Source organism: Hypanus sabinus, chromosome 27 (genome assembly GCF_030144855.1).
Source record: "Hypanus sabinus isolate sHypSab1 chromosome 27, sHypSab1.hap1, whole genome shotgun sequence".
Lineage (NCBI taxonomy): Eukaryota > Metazoa > Chordata > Chondrichthyes > Myliobatiformes > Dasyatidae > Hypanus > Hypanus sabinus.
The window spans coordinates 29773556-29796065 of record NC_082732.1 but is presented as its reverse complement, the minus strand read 5'-3'; the positions used below and the strand labels follow the sequence as shown (position 1 = coordinate 29796065).

Sequence of the window (22510 nt, the reverse complement as noted above, 5' to 3'; positions counted from 1 at the left end):
TTGCTCCTGTACACCCTCTCGCCACCATTTATAAAGGCCATTTTTTAAAATCATTTTTCTTGATCTGGAGTTGTTTCAACAAACTATATGTAACCACAGATCTTGGTTCTTGAACAGTACCATTTTTTAGAACTGTGCCACCTCGTTTACATTGCCTCTCATTCTTCCTATAACGTAACATTGACAGCATTAAATTTAATCTATCACCTATCAACCTGTTTTCTTGGAACCCATTGTAATACCTTTAACTCAAAAGAGGAGGGAGATGAAACGTGGGAAACTACAGCCTGTTAGCTTGACACAAGTCAACAGCATCCATCATCAAGGCCCCACACCATCTAGGCCATGCTGTCTTCTCACTGCTTGCATTGGAGTGGAGGTACAGGAGCCACACCACCGGGTTCAAGAACTGTTATTACCCTTCAACCATTAGGCTCCTGAACCAGCATGGATAACTTCACTCCCTTCAGCACTGAACTGATTCTACAACCTGTGGACTTACTTTCAAGGACTGTACAGCTCATGTTCTCAGATTTATTTATTATTATTATTTGTTTTTCTTTTTGTATTTTCACAGTTTATTTTTTGTGTGTCTTTTTTGTCTTTGTTTTTCATTGACTTTATTGTGTTTCTTTATATGTACTGTGTATGTAGTTGTGCAGAGATAATAAAATAAATCTCAGGGTTGTATGTGGTGACATATACATACCTTGATAATAATTTGAACTTTGATTCTGTTGTTGGGAAAATATTGGAAGCTATTGTTAAAGGTGTAACAGGGCAGTTTGAAAAATTCAATGTAATTATGCAAAGTCAAAATAGGCCTGTGAAAGGGAAATTGTGGGCACCCTCCAGGTACAGTGGCGGTGCTGTAAAGAGCTGCTTATGGTTCCACAACTGGGGTTCAGTCCTGATCTTTGATGTTTGGAGTTTGCATGCTCTCACTGTGACTGGTTAGGTTTCTTCTAGGTGCTCCCAATTCTTCCAAAGATGTGCGGGTTGGTAGGTTAATTGGCCCCTGTAAATTGCCCTGAAGTGTAGGTAAGTGGTAGAATATGGGGGAGTTGAGAGGAATCTGGGGGGAAACTAGGAGTAATCTTGGATTAGTGTAAGTAGGTTCTTGATGGCTAGCACAGACTCAATGGGCCCAAGAGCCTGTTTTTGATCTGTCACTCTCTGAACCACATCAATTTACAAGCCATTAGACTTATAAATTCTCATGTTGGTACATTGTGATGGAGTCATAAAGCAAAGATTTTTACTCCCTCACGTTGTGGGATGGATGTAAGATTTAAATAAATTCAATTCAAATTCAAAGATTATTACTGAAAAAAAAATTCATTGTGTAGAGGTTACTTATGAATGACAAGAAAGGGTACATTCCTTTTCTGGTTTGCAAAATGTATCGGTGCTGGAGTGTGGACTTTTCTCATTTCTATGAACAACTTGAGTGAAGGCATCAGAGGTTTGGTTGTTGGATTTGCTTATAGGTTAGCAAGTAAGTTGTCAGGATGCTACAATGGGCCACAGGTAGGTTAAGAAAGTTCACAAAGATCTTGCACTGCAATATAATGTGAAACTGTTGATTAGGTTTTGTGATTTTTTTTTGGAAAGTGTGAAAGCAAAGTCTATAAGTTTTGTATTTAAAAATTTCAGTATCTGTAATATTTTGATTTTCAGTTATAATTTTCTTTGCAAGCTTTGATTCCATTTACCTATGCTATATTGGTTCCCAAATCATTGAAGTTGTCCTTTCTCCGACTGATCATTTTAACTTGTAATTGTATATATTCGAAGCTTTAGAAAATCATGGTCACTCATCCAAGATGTTCCTCCATTACCTTCCTCCTTTGGACAGAACTATACCAATCAAGAACATACTCCTGAACACATTCCAGAAACTACAACCTTCTTTACATAATGTTATTGCTATCCCGATATAAATTTGAATTGAAATCACACATTATCATTACTCCATGATTTATGCACATCAGTGTATTTCCCTTGAAGGTTATAAAGCTCCAATATGTATTGTTCAGTTGACACTCTTCTGTCCCTATGCAGCTGAGCCAGGAATGGTACTGTGATCTTTTGTTTTGCATGGAAACAGTTCATTCAGCCCAAATCATCAACGTTGATCAGTAGGTAGCCTTCTGAATGAATCCCATTGCACAGCACACATGGTCTGCTGTCTTCCGTGATTAAGTGATTCAAGTGCTGTGTAGACACTTCTAAATGCCAACAGTAAATCAGTTTAACCACTCTCTCAGGCAGTGCATTCCAGGTCTTGCCACTCTCTGGGTGAAGGTCTCCCTGATATCCCCTCCACCTCTCTTCCCCCTCACTCTAAGGTAATATCCTCTTGTTTTATCTACTTCTGCTATGGGGTAAATGCTTTCTTCAATCTACATATACCTCATATACAGTGGATTCCGGTTAATTGGGCAGTAACTTATTTAGGACAACTCTTAAAGAAAAAGAAACAAATCAAGAAGATAGCCAAGATTCCCTTCATTTACTTGAGAAATTATGCCGCTTAACTGGGCAGGAGAAGGTCAGTCACATGTACTCGTGTGGCCGTTAGACTGTGAGAGCAAACAGTTGTGGCAGCTGCGGTGTGCTTACGTTATGTTACCCATTTGGGTCGATGGAAGCGAATTCAAAAAGCAGTGATTTTTGATATTTTTTATTTTGATCCTTGTTGAGATGCCATGAAAGCCTTTAACCTTAGCTGAAAAAATTACCTTACTGGACCAAATTAAAAGCCATCAGCCTAACACTGCGCTTCATCAGCTGGCAGAGGTAACTGGAGTGCCGAAATCTACAATTTCATGCTTGATGCATCAGCAAGAATAAACTGTGAGAAGAATGGGCATTACACGAGGGTCAACAGGAAACATCCCAAAAACAGTATGGCACCACAGTAACGCAGTGGTTAGCACGAAGCTATTATGACTCAGTGTTGGAGTTCAGAGTTCAATTCTGATGTCACCTGCAAGGAGAATGTACATCCTTCCCGTGGAGTGCATGGGTTTTCTCTGTACACTCCAATTTCCTTCCACAGTCCAGAGGCGGACCAGTTGGTAAGGTAATTAGTCATTGTAAATTGTCCCGTGATTAGGTTAGTATTGAATCAGGGGTTGCTGGGGCGGGAGAGCCTACTCCATGCTGTGTGTCTCTCAATAAAAATGAAAGTGTGAAGGTAAGGATCCAGATGTTGAAGACACCATTGAAACTGGACAAGGTGTGCTTGACAGTGGACCAGTGTTAAAAAGCAGGTCAGGGGAGCTAGCTAAGAAGCTGGGTCACAAAGACTTTAAAGCAACAGATGGTTGGTTGTCTAAATGGAAATATAGGTACACATTAAAATCAAGAAAATTCATGGCAAGAAAGGTGATGCAGAAACATGGAAATCTACAAAACTCCCCGACTTTCTTCAAAAATTTTGTGCAGATGATACCTACAATGTCGATGAAGCAGGCCTTTTTTTTAATCATGCCACACTGAATGGTTCTCTTTGCTGCAAGCATGCAGTATTATCAAGTTCAAAGAAACCCATGGATTACGGAACTGTTGTGTGTTCACACAGTCTTTATATTCATATGTCAAAAACTGCTAAAAACAAATAGTTGGTTAGTTGGAAAAGTATTAAACCTTGATGCTTTAAGGCTAAGAAGAATAGTTTATCAAGCAAGTTTATGCTAATAAAATGTGTGGATGACTTTTGAAATTTTTAAGAAATGGCTCATAATTTGGGATATGGAGCTACAGTGGAAATTAAGCAAAATTCTTCTGCTTGTGGACAATTGTACAGCATACCCTAACGTAGAATGTTGGAGAAACATCCAGCTGGAATTTCTGCCTGCCAATACAACATCCTTGGTACAACCAATGGATATGGCAATCAAAAAATCTAAAGGCGCTGTATCGCAGAAAGTTGGTGAACCACATTCTTGAAGCAAATGAAGGACTGACATCTACTTCACCAGCCGAGGAAATGAGTCTAAGGGTTCAACTTTTACAGTTTGTGGATGATGAGAAATAAACAAGACAATTCATTAGTGTTTTGCTCACTGTGGTTTCAAGCATTAAAGCTTGGAGATGCCCAAAATGGCCAGGAGTGAAAATGAAATGATTTCACTACTACAATGAGTTAGGAACTTGGCAAAATTTGAAGGTATTAATAATCATCTTGAATTTTACTATGAAAAAATGAATTATGAAGAAAAAGAATTTCAGGATGTATATTGTATACATTTCTCTGATATTAAATGTACCTTTTGAAACCGTTGAAATGAAGATTTGGGGGGGGGGGGAATGCAATCATCGAAAGCATTGTATCAAAACACCAAGGTGGGGAATATGAAGATGAGGAAAGTGATGAGTGTCACAGAGTTGAACCTGAGCTAGTGACTACACAAGATGCCAGGAAATGTATTGTTGAATTATGACATCACTTCATGCACTAAAGCATTGAAGGCAGTCCATTAGTTGCACTAGGTGTTTGTGTATAGTCAATCAAAAGAACACACCAGCATATGTTCAATGAATTCCTCTGTTAGTAACCATTAAAAACTAATACACAGTTTTATAGTGCTGTAGTAATATTGGTAGTATTCTAATTTCTTTTGTATTTCATTTAAATACATTTTTTTCTTAACTCAGTTAAACAGTAGTTTGCCTTTTTTATAACTTTTTAACTTGTTTCCATTAAACTTCAGATAATTGAGACAGATGCTTAATTGGACCAAAATGTACTGGTCCCATGTGCCCCAATTAACCAGAATCCACTGTACCTCAGTCATTCCCCGTCTTAACCTCCTCCAGTCCAAGGAGAATAAATCTACTTCCTGCAGTCTTTTCTCGTGACTAAGTTACTCCATCCCAGGCAACATCCTGGTGAATTTCCTCTGTGCCCTCTCTCAACACTATCACATCATTGACACTTGAAAGGATCCATGGGCTTGTGCCTCTGTTTCTCTGTAGTCCCTAAAGCCCTTCCATTTATTGTTCCTAACCTAGTTTCTTTAGTGCCCCAAAATGCATCACTGCAGATTTGTCTGGATTAATCTCCATCTGCCGTTTGTTTTTCAACCCATTCCACCCATCAGTATCTCTTCAGCCTTTGCCTTCCACACTGTCAACAATTCTGCCAATCTGTCATCTGTGAATTTTTCCTCCTACATCCAAGTAATTCTAATACATGACAAACTGCATGGGTTTTGTTACTTTGTTGGGGAAATCCATGATATTCGATCATAATAACAACTCTCACCTTCTGATTCCTATTGCCAAGCCATGTTGGCTTTCCCTGCCTTTCCAATGTTAATCCTCTCCTACAGAATGTTTTCCAGTATCTTCTGTACCACCAATGTTAAGCTCAGAGGTTTATCTTTACCAGTCTTTCCTGCCACATTTGCTATCCTCCAGTCACTTGTGTCCAGCAAAGATTTAAAAATCCCAGCAGTGTCTTCCTTGCTCCCTGTAGTATCCTGCAGTAAATCCCACCTGGACTTGGAGACTCATCCACCTCCAATGAGTATCCCATCTTTATGGAGATCTGTACTAGACTTTTGCCATTTTCCTTTTTCAATGGATTTTTCAACTACAAAGGCTGTAATTTATATGAATACTTTTTTTTAAAAAAAAACTGCTTCAGACCTTCCCTATACCTTCTGGCTCTATGCACAGATGGCTTCCATTGCCCTTAATGGGACCACTTCTCTGGTTACTCTTTTGCCCTTACTGTACTGTAGAAAGTCTTCAGATTTACCTGGTGACCATTCATGACCCCTACAGAAACATGTTTGCCTTGAAATCGTGCTCTTTCCCCTTGGAATGCTACCTGCTGTGTAGATGTAGACCTGCAAGTAGATGCTCCCAATGTACCCTTGCCAAGTCCTCCCTTATGTTAATGAAATTAGTCTTCCAATTTTACAATCCTTGTTATTGGTCCAACCCTATGCTTTACCATAACCATTTAAAAAGACAAATAAATCTGAGTACCTGCACCTCATTGGAGTTATGTTCCCCAATAACCCTCCTTCCACTTGACTAGATAGATTCTGCAAGATAAAGCTTCATTCAGAGTTTACCCCCTTACTGTGCTCAGAAGAATTTTCCCATTCAGAACCTTTAACAAAAAGGCAATCCCAGTGAAATCGCCCAGTATGATTATAACGTCCAATGTCTTTGTTCCTCTCCCTCCTATGAACTGTTGGGAGCTTTGTAATACAGACCCAGCAGAGTGACATTGTTTTTTTGTTTCTAACTTACCATTTATGGCCTCATTTGAAGAGCTTTCTAGAACACTACTGAAGTAATGCAATATTTGATGAACAGTGCAATACCATCTTTCCTTTTTCTCTTCCCCCCCCCCCCCCCCACCATCTCGCTGATACTCTGGGTTATAAAGTTGCCAGTCCTGCTCATCTTACAATCGTATTTCATTAATTACATTAATTTCATAGACGTGTTAATTAAAGCTTTAAATTCATCCTTGATTTCTCACTTGTTGAATCTACTGGACTTGCTGTTTTCCCTGTCGGCCAGGGTTCCCAACCTGGGGTCCACAGGCCCCTCAGCCAATGGTAAAAAAGGGTGGGAATGCCTGCTCTCTGTGATTGTATCTCTCCGTTCTGCTTTAAATATTTATTTATTTATTCCGTAACTTTCTGTAATTTGTGCTTTTGATGGGTTTATTCATGGCATGGGAGATTCATTGTGAAGATGAGCAGTACTTCACACTTTGTTTTAAGTAGGCAAACTTTGTGTAGTATTATTTAATTAATAATTATTTATAATTAATAATTATTTAATTTAAAACATTGCATGTATGCACTTAAGATCACCTTTTTATGTGTAAGTCAAATTTCAGCATAGTCAACATTAAAAGCAAATATAAACAGATTTCCGGAATGTGAGACACCAACAACAGCCAAAATATTTGTACTTACATTTAACATGTTTATAAATTGATAAACTTAAAATACTGCTGATTTACAGTTAGACAGTATTTCCCTCAAACAATTTTCTTTTTTTCTTTCTCTGGCACTTTGGATTGTTAATTATTTATTAAGAAGCTAAAATTTGCAGATGTTCTCTACCTATGGGTGATGCCTTAATTTCCTCCAGTTTAAAGATGTACAAATTATAATAAATAAAGGAACCTTTTCAACTTGAATCAACAAGTGATCTTATAAACCACTAACGGATCTCCCCACATTGTAGTGTGGTTTCTGAGTTCATCTATTGGCACAAGTTGGGGGTGGAGGAGAAGAAACTTTACTTTTAAAAGAATTATACAAACTCCAAGTAAAGAAGCTTATTCCTGTTAAGGATGAGGCGTGTAAACATTAGTTTTCATTGTTCTCTCTCTCCAGAGGTGGAACAACACAGATGGTGTTTTTTGTGGAAATCTATGGAAAAAATGCTGTTTTATTTTATAAATAAGCTCTCTGTCAGTCTGATTCCAGCTAATTAATTTTTTTGACAACTTTTCCTTGGGTTGCTGGGTTTCACCGTTGATGGCTTAATGAAATGTATAAGCTTTTAATTTTATTGGTGGCAGGACGGGTACATGAACATTGGGCACTTGGAGTGGAAACATTAGCAGCTCATGAAACCCCATTACCACTTCTGTGAACAACCACAAACAGATACAACTGGCTTTGTCTGCAGCATCCATGCCTGCAAAGTTAAATGAGCTGGAAATTTCAGGTTTGGCAGTCTGTGCTGTATTAGGTTGTCTAGATTGGGGCTCATTGTCTTCATTCTAAGAGTAGAAGTAATAATTAGCTGTACCCTTGCTTGAAGTAGGTGCTGAATGATTTTCCAAGATGCACTGCACTAGTGGGCATTGGTTGCCAATAGGATTGAGGTATGAGTGTAAAGCTTGATGCTGTCAGTCACCTTTAAAAGTAATAAACATCTCATGGATGTTCACAGAGTAGTTAAACAAAATTTAGTAACAAAGTTCAGTCAACATGGAGTGGATTTATAAAGTGGGGGAAATTGCAAAGAAGCCTATATCAACTGAAGGTAAAGACTTCAATGGTGAAGAGATTAAAATCTTGTTGTCCAGAGTTGTTTAGAATAACCACTCGTGGCACTGGAAGTATCGAAGTCCCTTGGAAGCTTGAGTGTGAGGCAAAAAATACCTGCATGTTGCATCACCAATATCTTTAACCTGTCACTTCAGCAGAATGAGGAAGCCACTTGCTTCAAGCAGGCTTCAATTATACTGGTGCCCAAGAAGAACGTGATAACGTGCCTCAATGACGATCGTTTGGTAACAGATCCAATGTGATGATGTGCTTTGAGAAGTTGGTGATAAAACAAGTCAACTCCTGTCTGAGAAGCTACTTGGGTCCTCTTCCAATTTGCCTACTGTCACAACAGGTCCACAGCACCTGCCATTTCATTGGTTCTTCATTCATCCCTGAAACATCTGGACAATGAAGATGTAAACATTTGGATACTCTTATCAATACTGTCGTGCCCTCTAAACTAATCATTAAGCTTCAAGACCTTGGCCTCAATACCTCTTTGTGCAACCAGATCCTTGATTTCCTCACTTGTAGACCCCAGTCAGTTCAGTTTAGTAATATTTCCTTCACACTCTCCATCAGTGCAGGTGCACTACAAGGCTTTGTGCTCAGCCCCCTGCTCGACTCGTTTTCCACTAATGACTGTGAGGCTAAGGACAGCTCCAATGCCATATTTAAGTTTGCTGATGACACCACTGTTGTTGGTCGAATCAAAGGAGGTGCTGAATCAGCATATAGGAGGGAGATTAAAAATCTGGCTGAGTAGTGCCACAACAAAACCTCTCGCTCTCTGTCAGCAAGACCAAGGAACTGATTATTGACTTCAAGAGGAGGAAACCAGAGATCCAGGAGCCAGCCCTCATTGGGGGGTTGGAGGTGGAGAGGATCAGTAATTTTCAATTCCTTTGTGTTATTATTTCAGAGGATCTGTCCTGGGTCCAGAACGCAAGTGTCATTATAAAGAAAGCACAGGAGCGCCTCTACTTTCTTAGAAGTTTGTGAAGATTCGGCATGTCATCCCAAACCTTGACAAACTTCTATAGATGTGTGGTGGAGAGTGTATTGACTGGTTGCATCATGGCCTTGTATGGAACACCAATGCTTTTCAATGGAAGAGCCTATAAGAGGTAGTGGATACAGCCCAGTCCATCGCAGACAAAGCTCTCGCCACCATTGAGCACATCTACACAGAGTGCTGTCAGGAAAACATCCATCATCAAGGACCTCCACCATCCAGGCTGTGCTGTCTTCTCGCTGCTGCCATTAGGAAGTAGTCACATGAGCCTCAGGACCCATACCACCAGGTACAGGAACAGTTATTACCCCTCAGCCATCACTTTCTTGAACTAGAGGGGATAACTTCACCCACCCCAACTCTGAAATGTTCCCTCAACCAATGGACTCACTTTTAAGGACTCTTTATCTTACATTCTCAATATCTATTGCTTGCTTGCTTATGTATTTATTTATTTTCCTTTTTTTAACTTTCTGTATTTGCACAGTTTCTTGTCATTTGCACACCAGTTGATTGTCCTGTTGTGTGCGGTCTTACAGTGATTCTACTGTGTTTCTTGTTATCACAAGAAAATGAATCTCAGGGTTGTATATGGTGATTGTGTGTGTACTTTGGTAAGTTTATTTTGAACTTTGAACAGCAGTCTTGACCTGATGTGTAACATTGAATGAGATATGATGCTCCATCAGGAATTGAGAGTGCTGCTGTATTAAGTGTTTTGGGATTCACTTTTATGTCACAGTCTGTTAGCCGACCTATGTAAACCAACCCCATGATCAACCTAAATCCTCCCTCCTACACAGCCAAATACTGTACATTTGTCTTTCATCTATGTACCTATCTAAAAGTTGTCTAAATTACCCTAATGCATCTGCTTCAACCACCACCCCCGGCAGCGTACAGCAGGCACCCAACACTGTTTTTTAAAAAAACTATCTCTGACATCTCCTCTATACTTGACTACTCTCCTCACTCGCCTTAAAAGGATGTCCTCTGCACTTGCTGCACTGGGAAAAAGGTGTCCACTCTAACTACACCTTTTATAATCTTATACACCCTTACTAAGTCACCTGTCATCCTCCTCTGTTCCAAAGAGAAAAGACCTCACTCGATCACCCTATCCATATACAGTATTGTGCAAAAGTCTTAGGCACATATGTAAGACTTCAGCACAGTGCAGTATTTGTCAAATGTGAAGCAGTGAGTGAGTTTGTAAATCTAATGGGAGCAAAGGATGTTGGGAATGGTGAGGGTGGAGCACTGTGGGAAGGGTGTGGGACAGGTGGCAGAGAAAGGGTGCCAGGGCGGGAGGGATGGCATGCATACAGACATACCCTGCCCTGAAACACCAGGCAAGGTAACTTAATTCCATATAATTGATATAATTGATTTATTGATCATTACTGAATGTCTCTGCGGTGCTTCTTGCTCCCTCCCCTCTCCCTTCCACTTTTCCCAATGATGATTCCCCTTTTCCTGTCCCCTTCTCACTCTCAGTCCACAATAGAGACCCATAACAGGTTTATCATTATTCATATATGTCATGAAATTTGGATTTTCTTTGCAGCAGCTGTACAGTGCAATACATGAAATTACTACGGTATTGTGCAGAAGTTTTAGGCACCTGAGCTATATCTGGCCAAGACTTTTCCACAGTACTGTAAGATGTGGAAAGGTTGTAGCCTTGAGAGTGTGTGTGTGTGTGCGCGTGCGCACACACACACACACCCCCCTTGCCGCAAGGGTTTCTGTGTCGTGTGCAGCAAACTTGTCTGGCTTACTCCTCCCTGACTGGAGGGCTTACAGCCTTGTCTCTTGCACTGTTCAGCCAGCTCAGTGTAGACGAAGGCATTCCTAGTGAGTCTAAGTTACTCCCTGAAACAGCTGTGTCTCTGACAAACTCTTGCATGCAAGCTGAAGGAATGAGGAATTTGTGCTTGCTGTTTGTCTGATTTGCAGCTATCCGTATTTTTAGTGTGCATTCGGCTTTCAGCAGGGTAATGGTAAAATGGGATTTGATTACCAATGCTGGATGTCAAGGATTGTTGCACTTCGCCTGCAATTGAAAATATATATGCTTGCATTACTTTTGCAGATTGGTGTGTTTTCTTTTTCTTTTGTATTGTTTATCTTTACAACTGCTTTCAGGTGTTCAACAGAAGAAACTTTCCTTGCTGAGTTCTTCCAACACTTTGTGTGTTGCTCCACACATTCTGATTCCAAGTTGTTCCCTGTTTGTAATACTGGAGATATCTGAAATCTATGATGTGGATACCTGGAGTAACTTGCATGGCAAATCAAAAGCTATGTTGCTGTTAAACCTATTATTGGTCATGGGTCAGGGCAAGTTTCATTTCTCTGGCACATGGGTAGTTCAGGGAATTAGAGATCTCAGTATTTACAAAGACTCCGAAACAGGGTGGAAGAGGCTCTGAGGTGATCTGATTTCAAAACAGCAAGGATGTAGGGAAGGAGGAAGGAAGTATGTGTAAGATAGGCACAATTGCAAGATGTGAGGAAAAGTCAAGGTTTAATTACGTGTGTCAATGGTTCAGGAACATCTATTACCCCTCAGCCATCAGGCTACTGAAACTGTGTGGATAGCTTCACTCACCTCCTCTCTGAACTGATTCCACAATATGGACTCACTTTCAATGACTCTACAACACACGTTATCAGCATGCTTTTAATGTACTCATTGCTTATTTAGTTAATTGATTTAATTATTCCTTCCACAGTTTGTCTTTATTTGCAGATTTGTTAATTGTTAATCTTTGTTTTGTGTGTAGTTTTTCATTAATTCTATTCTATTTTTCTGTTCTACTGCATATGCCTGCAAGAAAATGAATCTCATACATGCTTGGATACCGAATTTGAACTTTGTGTATTCTCTGTCTGGATTGTAGGTCAACTCCTAATATGGGCTTTTACCTCTCGGAGGTCTAGGTGTAGTGCTCCAATTTAAAACTTCTGGAAGTTTGTAGTTAATAGTTATCAGAATAACATGGGGAGATGATCTTTGCTATTTTATGATTTGAAGGGTTAGCATGAATAATTGTTTTCAGCACCTTTTACTCTGAGTTGAAATGACATTTGTATAATCTCAGTCACAGTATGCTTATCAAAGACTGCCATCTTCCTGCTGTCAAGTTACAGCCCACTGCAACTCTAGCAACAGTACTTCCGGATTAAAGGTTTTGCATGGTTTTACTATCAAGATAAAAGGATCTGAGCGGAATGAAATTCTTGCAAAAGACAGCAGAATTTTGCGCACTTGTTACAACATAAAACAATTTACAGCAGAGTATCCAGGACACAGGACCTTTAGACTATTTCCAAAGCAATACCCAGTCCACAAATTCTGATTAAAATGGTAAGCTTGAGTGGTGTTCATACCTCTGCCCAGATTCTTAAAGAGTATGGACACCCATTCTCCTGTTAAAGTGCCTTTATTTGCAGTGAACTGAAGCCAGATCCAGGTCCACTTCTGTTGCAGATTGGCCTGAATCAGAGTTTAATTTGACCTTAAATGGACAAATTTATGCAGAATCTTGAATGTAGTTTCACACTGATGTGTATTTTGTGCATTGTATATTTCTTAATTTTTTGGGGGGATCTGGATGCATCTAGTAAAGCTTACATCTATTACTCATCCCTGATTATCCTGGCAAAATGGTAGTGAGCCATCACTTTGAGCTACTGCACTCATTCTAGTAAAAGTACATCCACAGTGTTCATTAAAGTTCAAAGTACCTATTATCAAAATATGTGTACAACCTCGAGATTTATCTTCCTGCAGGCAGCAACAAAAACGAAGAACCACCATAGAACCTGTTTAAACCACACAACAAGACCATCAAACTTGCAAGGGGAGAAAAAAGAGCAAATTGCGCTAACAACAAAAAGCGAACAAACAACACAGAACGTTAAACTCAAACCACCGAGTCCCCAAAGGTGAGTCCACAGCCACAAGTCCCTGAGGCAAGGGAGGCCTGTCCAGGAGCTGATGGCCACAGTCACAGCCATCAAATCACTCGATTCAACACTGTGTTGATGGCTTCAGGCCACAGCCGGAGATTCAGTTCCGTGCTGAGTGCATCGATCAAATTGCACAAATAAAGAAGCGCATTCAGCACTGAGGACATTAAACATCAAACTACAGAGAGTTGAAAGGGTGTAGGCTCTGCATTGATGAAAGACTGCTTGTATATTTGGAGTCCTGCCTGTAGTCCTTTCCGCCCCTTGTAAAGTGTCCTTGTTGCAAAACAAACATCCCTTCAGTCTGATTGAACTGCACATAATCAGAGTATTCCAGCTTCGGAACCCTTCCTGTTAAATTTGCTCTTTGCTCTTTACAACTTCATTGTACCATTGTATTATAACTAATTGTTTGAAAATAGATGGAATGGGAATGTAGTTTTAATTTGTGTGCTTTCTGTTGTATGTATAGTGCTTAACAGAGGACTTGGAACAGTGTGATAGTAAAGTATTGTTATTGGATTAGTGATCAAGAGTCTTAAACTGGTCACTCACATTGATCCAGGCTGTAGAAAAATTTCAAAACCTTTCAAAAGCGTATAAAAAAAACTAAGACCTAGAAACCTGACCAACAGACCACATTCAGTAAGGATAGGCAGTAACATTTCCACCATGATTATTCTAAACACTGGTGTTCCACAAAGTTACGTTGTCAGATCCCTACTCTACTGCCTCTACACTCATGACTATGTGGCCAGATTCTGCTTAAAACTCCTTCTCTGAGTTTGCAGATAATACCACCACAATAGGCTCAAGTTTACAAGGACTCAAAATGTAGGAAGGAGCTTAGTAACATGACAACAATCCCACCCTAAATATCAGCTTAACAAGCTCTTCATTGACTTTAGAAAGCAGGCAATGCACGTGCTGCTGTCTACATCAATAGTGTTGAGGTGGAGAGCTTCAAATTCCTAGGAATGAACATCACCAATATCTGGTCCTGTCCAACCACGAAGATGCCACAGCCAAGAATGCTCACCTGTGCCTCTATTTCCTCAGCTGGCGAGAGAAATCTGGCATATTCCATTTGACCCTCACCAACTTTCGTTGATGCTCCATAGAAACATCCAATCTGGATGTATAACATCTTGGTATGGCAACTGCTCTACACGTAACTGCACTGATTTGTGGAGACAGCTCAGCACATCACAGAAACTATCTACCTCTCCATGGACTCTGTCTTCTTGCTGCCTCAGAAAAGCAACAATTATAACCAAGGACCCCATCCACCGTGGACATTTTCTCTTTTCTCCTTCCCATTGAGCAGAAGATACAGAAGTTTGAAAGCACATACCACTAGTCTCAAGGACAGCCTCTTACCCACTGTTATAAGACAATTGAATGGTTTGCTGGTATGATAAGATAGACTTGACCTCACAATCTACCTCAGAATGATCTTGCACCTCATTGTCTACCTGTACTGTGCTTTCTCTGTGGCTGTTACACTTCGTTTTTTATTCTGTTATTGTCTTACTTTGTACTACCTCAATGCACTGTGTAATGAACGGATCTGTATGAACAATATGCAGGGCAAGCTTTGCACTGTATCTCAGTAGATGTAACAATAATAAACCAATACCAACTCCAAATAAAACTATGGTATTGGTAGAAATTTCATGAAGGTGTCAGATTGATGCAAAATCTCACCTGGCAAGTGTCTTCCTTGCTAAGGCAAAAAAAAACATGGATGAATCTGAAATGGCAATTCCAAACTTTTTCAAGTCTTGCAGACAAAATTGGGCCAGGCAATAAATAGCTCACTCAAAACTTGCACACTGAGAGTGAATTGTGTCTTTTAAAAAAATCGTGGAATGTTTGTGGGTGTTGTGGGTGGGTGGAGATCACAATGGAAAAAGGAGAACTGTCTGTTTCAGAATTGTCAGGCTGTGTTCAGTCTTTGGAGATCTTGCTGTTATCTGAAGCCTGTCAAACTTAAAGGTTATAACTTGCATTGAGCCTACTTGAGAATAACCTATAATATTACTCATTTTACCCTCCTGAGTATTGGTTTGGAACTTGGAAAGCTGGAATCCATGAAACAGCTCACAGAATTACTGTACCCTGTATACAATTTAGGCAGTTTCTTTGTTTTTAATTCTGTTTCTCTTTCTGAAAGATCTGTCACTGCTGGGTGTTGCTCTCAAAGGGGAGTTCTCTGCAGTCTTTGTAGGATCTTGGTGCTTCTTCTACAGACAGGAAAAGGACTTGATTTAAAAGGGAAGTTCACCTCACCAAACTGAAAAATGGTGCAGCAGAGGTGAAATAGGCAGATGTTGGTCTGCAGCCATCAGACTCCTGGATGGGTTTCACTCGCCTTAGCACTGAACGGGCTCTGTAGCTGTGGGCTCACTTTCAGGGACTCTGCAGTTCATATTCCATGCTTTTGTTTACTTATTTTTACTATTTGTGCGATTTGTCCCCTTTTGCAAATTGGATATGAGGTGGTATTGTGTGTGTTCTTTAGTGAATTCTGTTGTGTTTCTTTGTGAGTGCCTGCAAGAAGATGAATCTCAAGGTTGTATAGGATATATGTACTTTGATAATAAATTTGAGCTTTCAATATGACAATAGGACAAACTGTTGAAAGGCAAGGTGAAGACATTCTATGATAAAACATTTGAATGAAATTGGGGTATAGCGCACACACACATTGAAAGCATTGTGATTATTGATAAGTACTTGTATTTATTTCTATAACCATTCATCAATGTGCCCACCACATCTAGTGCTCTAAGGCAGTAAGCTCAATGTTGTAAGTAGTCAGTTTTCACAAAATTCAAAAATCCAGTTGTGAGACTGAGGGATGGGTGCACAGAATGGATTAAATAATGTGTTGTTATTTTGTAACTGATTTATAAACCCAACAAAAATTCACATCTTAACGAATTTTTCTGTTGCCTAATGAAATCTTAGAAAGGCTAGGCTTGTTTCAGCTGGAATTTAGAAGGTGACAGACTATTTAACCTGATTTAACTATTTAATCCTAGGGGTTCTTGAGAGGGTGCTTCCTCTTGATAATCTAGAAGTTTCAAAAACAAGGGGTTATCCATTTAAGACTGAGGCATTTTTTTCTCTGTGAATCATGGATCTTTGGAACTTTCTTGGGAGGGGGGAGATCTTGTAATTCTTTGAATGTTTTCAAGGGAGAGGTAGAAGATTCTTGATAAACAAGGGGGCAAAAGGTAATGAGTAGATTGCCATAGAGCAGCTTGAATGGAATTGCCATGCTGCTGTACCATCTCGCATGTATTCTGTTCTATTGAATTCAGTATCCTGTCTATTGCATTCCCCTTGTTCTACCTCAATGTACTGATGAGATAGAATGATCTGATCAAGGGCATGAAAAACAAAGTTTTTTTTTCTGCACTAATATATCATTTTAATTTATAAAGAAAGTTTACTGGGATGAACAGGAGTGTGAAGTTAAAGTTATATTCAAGTCAGCTGTGGATTTATTGATTGGCCGATTGGTTCCAGAGGCCACTTGGCATACATACGCCACCGCCTTATTAGATACTGTTGTGAATGCTGCAGGACATGAACTTGCTGTTAGGTGGCGCTGCAATGCTGGTCCTTTGCCAATAGGTGGGGCTGCACTCGCCCTCATGGCGGCCCTGAGCAGTTGGTATGCGGTACTGTATTGGGCTACTACCTGGGGGCTTTGATTCGGTGCAGCCCAGGACATGTTCTGCTGACCCATGGCATAAAACAACTTAGGAATCCAATTTGTGCAGATAAACTCAGTGGCCACTTTATTAAGTATAGGAGTGGGTTTTTTTACTGCTGAAGCCCAACCATTTTGAGGATCGACACGTCATGGGATCAGGGATGCTCTGCCACACATCACTGTTGTAATATGTGTATTTTTTGTGCTACTGTTGCCTTCCTGTCAATTTGAACCAGTCTACCCATTTTCCTCTGACCTCTCATTAACGAAGTGTTTTCATCCACAGAACTGCCACTCACTGGATGTTCTTTATTTTTTGTACCATCCTCTTTAAACTCCAGAGAATGTTGAATCAGGTTTAATGTCATCGATATATATCATGAAATTTGTTTTATGGCGGCAGTTTAGTGCAATACATATAAGACATGGGAGCAGAATTAGGCTATTCAGCCCATAGAGTCTACTCCACAATTCCATCATGGTTTATTTATTAATCCCTCTCAATTCCATTCTCCTGCCTTTTTACTCTAACCTTAGACACCCTGACTAATCAAGAACCTCTGCTTTAAATATAACCAATGACTTGGTCTCTACAGCTGTCTGAGAATCACAGATTCTCTGCTCTCTGGCTCAAGAAATTCCTCCAGTTCTCTATTTTAAATAGATGTCCCTCTATTCTGAGGTTGAGCCCTGTGGACCTAAACTCCATCACTATAGGAAACATCCTTTTCCCATCTTCTGTATCTAGGCCTCTCAATATTCAGTGGGTTTCAATGAGATCCGCCCCCCCCCCCCCCCGTTCTTCTAAACTCTGGCGAGTAGGTCCAGAGCCAGCAAACACTCTTCATATGTTAACCCTTTTATTCTCAGAATAATTCTCATGAGCCTCCTCTGGACTATCTCCAGTACCAGCCTATCTTTTCTTAGGTAAGGGGCCCAAAAATGCTCTCAATACTCCCAAGAGCAGTTTGATTAATGCCTTATAAAGCCTCAGCATTAAATCCTTGCTTTTATTTTCTAGTCCTCTTGAAATAAATGCTAAAATTGCATTTGCCCTCCTTACTACTGACTCAACCCAGAAGTTAACCTTTAGGGAATCCTGCACAAGGACTCTTTAAGTCTTTTTACACCTCGGATTTTTGAACTATCTCTCCATTTAAAAAGTTATCTGCATCTTTATTCCTTCTACCGAGGTGCATGACTAGTCACTTCCCTACACTGTATTCCATCTGCCACTGCTTGCCTCTCTACCTATGTTCCACAAACTTGGCCACAAGGCTATTAATTCCTTAATCCAAATTATTAGCATATAATGTGAACGAAACAGACAAACACTGACCCTGTGGAACACCACTAGTCAGCCAACCAGCAAATCCCCTTTATTCACTTTATTTGCCTCCTGTCAGTAAGCTAATCTTACACTCAGGCTAGTATCTTTCCTGTAATACCATTGGCCCTTAGCTTGTTATGCAGCCTCGTGTGGCACCTTGTCAAAGGCCTTCTGAAAACCCAAGTGCACAACATCCACTGACTCTCCTTTGTCTATCCTAATTGTTACTTGAATGATTATCAAGTGTAAAGAATTTTATAAAGTCGGAGATTAAAGAACAGATATGGAGTAAAATGTGTATGAAGACAAAAACACCAGTGTGTGTTATCAACATGTTCTAATATATTTAGAGTTAAAATGGAGTTAAAGGAAAATCTTAAAACAGTGACTAAAACAAATATTTTGAATCTTCAAACTGGTAAACAAACAAAGATCCAGTTTTGCACCCCCCCCCCCACTCTCCATAATCTCCCTGCTGTACAACGTTGAAAGCTGCATAGCTCCTGTTCTCCTGTGCGTTCCTGTTTGCTCAGACTTTAAAGAAAGTAATTTCCTGCCTCAAGTACTCTAGTTCTTCTTTTAGATGCTGCTTAAACCTTCCCTCTTTGACTAAACTATCTTACTTATTTTCACTATAATAAAAAATAAAAATGCTATGAGTATTCATCTAGTCAGGCAGCCTCCATAGAGAGTTAATATATTGGGTTGCTTCAGAGTCTGGTTTATTCATCAGAGCCTAATATCTACTATGTGGCTCTGTGTTTAATTTTGCTTATTTACAGTAAAGCATGCTATTAATAAAAAGCTGTTGCCCAATAAGTGGGGTCCATGATGAGTTGTTAAATTTGTTTTGCCTTGAGCATACATGTTTTTAAAACAACCTCAGCTCATTTAATTAGCCCGTGTTCTTGCTGACAACTAGAGTTACTCATGGCTGACGTCTGTGTACTGTGACTGGATATTGCCCATCTGTGTGTGAGACTGACAGAGTCCTGTGTGTGAAGTTTACGAAGCTTCAAGGGACAAGTGAATTCAGCTCTTAAGTGAATTCATTTGGGAACAATTTAGTGAAAGATTCAGAGTAAGTACAATGTCATTTTTTCCCCCCACTTTCTGTAGGTATCAAATCTTTACCTGCTGCTGATTTATAAGCCTAGCTAACATTTAGCTGTTCCTAACCTACCAGTTATCATTTACAGGCATTGACTATTTGACTGGGTGGCTTGTGAGTTTAGTCTCACCCTTGTCCATTGTCACCACGATGGCCGTTCAGTGTGTCAGCTGCAACAATCCCAGCTGATTTTAATTTAAATGAACTCTCTGTGACACTGGAGTACCAAGGCCGTCCTTTCTGCCTGCTGTTTTCTTGACCTAGGCCAGCTCTTTGAGTTAGACCATCAAGAGAAGCTTGGATCATATGAGATGCCAGAGTCACAATACAATGGAGCTTTTGTTCATGATAATAGAATAAATGAACAAAATTGTTTCTCATTGGTTTAGGAATTTCCCTTTGATTTAAAAATATCACAAGGTCATTCGTATTATTTATTTGTCTATTGAGATACAGCACGGAACAGGCCTCTCTGCCCCCTTCAAACCACGCCACCCAGCAACCAATGATTTAACCGTAGCCTCATCACGGGACAATTTACAATGACCAACTAACCTACCAACCGGTACATCTTTGGACTGTAGGAGGAAACCGGAGCACCTGGAGGAAACCCCCGCAGTCACAGGGAGAATGTACAAACTTTTTACAGACAGTGGCAGGAATATACCGCTCACTTTACAAACCAACCTATTTTCTGGTTCATCGTTCCCCCTGATGTCATTACCATCAACACTGCAGCTCCTGAGTTGTGAACTGCAACTCAGCTGAGATTGAAGAGCTGGTAAAATAAGAGCTACCTTTAAATGTGTCCATTAAAATAGTGATTTTTTTTCTTCTTTAAGGGTCAATCTTCACCCCTTTTTTTAATTAGTTAAGTTTACACAATGTCCTTAGTTAGAGGACCGTAGCTCTGAGATCTCCATAGCACAATAAGTGATGTTCCCTGCGATAATGTGAATATGGTGCAGAAGTAGGTCACACAGCCTTTCAAGATGTTTTGTCACTTAATAAGTGTGTTAATGAGTTGTGGGTAGCTATATTAGCGTTGGAAGCATTGTGATATTTGCGGGCTACCCCGGTACAATCCTCGGACTGTGTTGGTCCTTGACGTAAATGACATTGTTGTATATTTCGATATACATGGGGCAATCTTTATAAATTGACAGCTGATTGTAAACTTAATTCTGCATTCTGATCCATCTGTGGTACCCTTTCACCCTGTTATGAATAATCCATCTACCTCAGCCCTGAAATATTCAAGGGCTCTGCTTCCGGAGTCATGGGATGAGTCACAGAGGACAGGCTCGGGCCCTCCAGCACACCATGTCCTTGTCAACCACTGCAACACACAAAATATAGGAGGAACTCAGCAGCTCAGGCAGCACCTATGGAAATGAATAAACAGCCAACATTTCGGGCCAAGACCCACATCAGGACTAAAAAGGAAGGGGAAGGATGCCAGAATAAGAAGCTGGGGGAAAGGGGGTGGGAGGGGAAGGAGTACAAGCTAGAAGGTGATAGGTGAGGCCAGGTGTGTCGGGGGGAGGATGAAGTAAGAAGATGGGAGGTGATAGATGGAAAAGGTCAAAGGCTAGAGAAGAAGGAGAGTGGACAGGGGAGAAGGAGTTAATAAGCAGGGGAGGAGAAGAGGTAAGGGGGGGCTAAGAGGGGAAATGAAGAGAGGGATGGGTAATTACTGGAATTGATGTTCATGCCGTCAGGATGGAGGACGGAGGTTCTTAGAAAAATAGAGGGCTATGCAGTAGGGAAATTCTAAGCAGCTTCTAAAGTAGGTTACATGGTTGGCACAACTGTGGGCCGAAGGGCCTGTTACGTGCTGTAGGTTTTCTATGTTTTCTGTTACCTAGGCAGAGTATAAGGTGTCGTTCCTTGTTGGGTCTCACCAACGTAGAGGAGGCCACACTGGAAGCACCAGATACAGAAAATGGCCCTAACAGATTCACAGGTGAAGTGTTGTCTCACCTCGAAGGTCTGTTTGGTGCCTTAAATGGAGGCTAATGGGAAGGTGTAGCACATCTGCCAATTACAGGGTTAAGTGCCAGGAGGGAGATTCGTGGAGAGTGACTAACACTAACTATAAGTATTTATCCATACTAATCCCATTTATCTACATGTGATCCCTTGCCCTGAGTGTTTTGGTGAATGAAGTATTTATCTCGGTACTTTTAAGTATTCTGAGAGTTCTTACCTCTACCACCCACTCAGGCTGTCTTGTCCAAATTTACACTCCTCTCTAAACCAATTACTGCATACCTGAGATCCATGTCCTTTAGTTTTAGGTGCTTCTGATTGAGGGAAATACTTCCAATTATCTTTACCATCAGTACTCCTCCTAGTTTTGTATATCTCTATCAGGTTGCCCTCAGCCTTCTTCACTTCAAGAAAAACATGTTCAACCTAATCAATTTCTCATCATAACCGAACACTGCATGTGACATTCTGGTGAATCCTCTGCAACTTCCTGTAAAATACCAATGAGATCAATGCACAATACTCGAACCGTACACAGTAAATCTAGCTGTGATCTAACTCAATCTCCCTGCACCCATGTTCTCTGCCCAGCTAACAAGAGCAAGTTTCCCATTTTCTGCCTTCACCACCTCATCTACAGGTGCTGCCACCTTCAGCAATCCTTGAATTTGTGCGGCAAGGTTCTTCTATTCCTTGATAGTTCCTTGCAATCCCATCTTTCATTTGTGTGGTCGCCTCTCACCTGTCCTCCCAAAGTGCACTTTCAATTTATCAGAACTGTATTCTGTCTTCCATTTACAAAATCTTATCATTCCTTTGCCTGTAGCGTTCTTGTACAAGTTCCAGTGATGTTGAGATGCCATTAAGATTGTTATTTTAATTGCTGAAGTTTTGCTGTGGTAGTTTGCTCAGAGTTTTTTGTAGGGACTAGAGTCAATAAGGAGTGTGGAATAAATGAAATTTGGTGCTTTTAAGAGAATGAGGAAAGAAATTGACAAGATATTGTTTTGCACAAAGTAAAAACCATTGTATAAGGGAGAATCAGATGAGTTTGGTGGAAGGGGTCTGGGAGAGTGATGGACTGAATGGATTTTCCTCTGTGGTAAAGTTCAATGCCATTAAAGTTGCATAGTGGTCCTCATTAAAGCTCCGCTCTGCACAAGAAGCACACAGAAGGCATACTCAAGGCTTCAGACTAGGTTCCTGACCAATATTACCCTGGGTCTCTCAAGAGACTGCAGATGCTGGAGTCTGGAGCAGTAAACAAATGTGCTGGAGAAACTTGGCAGGTCGAGCAGCATCTGTGGGG

General features: G+C 40.4%; 1 protein-coding gene across 6 annotated transcripts in view; it reads left to right on the top strand.

Moving 5' to 3' along the window:
* Nucleotides 1-22510, top strand: part of klhl21 (kelch-like family member 21) — a 40731-nt gene that overhangs the window by 3246 nt on the left and 14975 nt on the right. For 3 of the 6 annotated variants that reach the window (XM_059952138.1, XM_059952140.1, XM_059952139.1), the window contains exon 2: nucleotides 12863-13017. The exons of 2 other annotated variants lie outside the window; for them this stretch is intronic. The gene's annotated coding sequence lies outside the window, so the exon portion shown is untranslated. Of the gene's footprint in view, nucleotides 1-12352; nucleotides 12437-12862; nucleotides 13018-22510 lie in introns of those variants that run through there. One more of the 6 variants, XM_059952141.1, reaches the window with a different exon arrangement.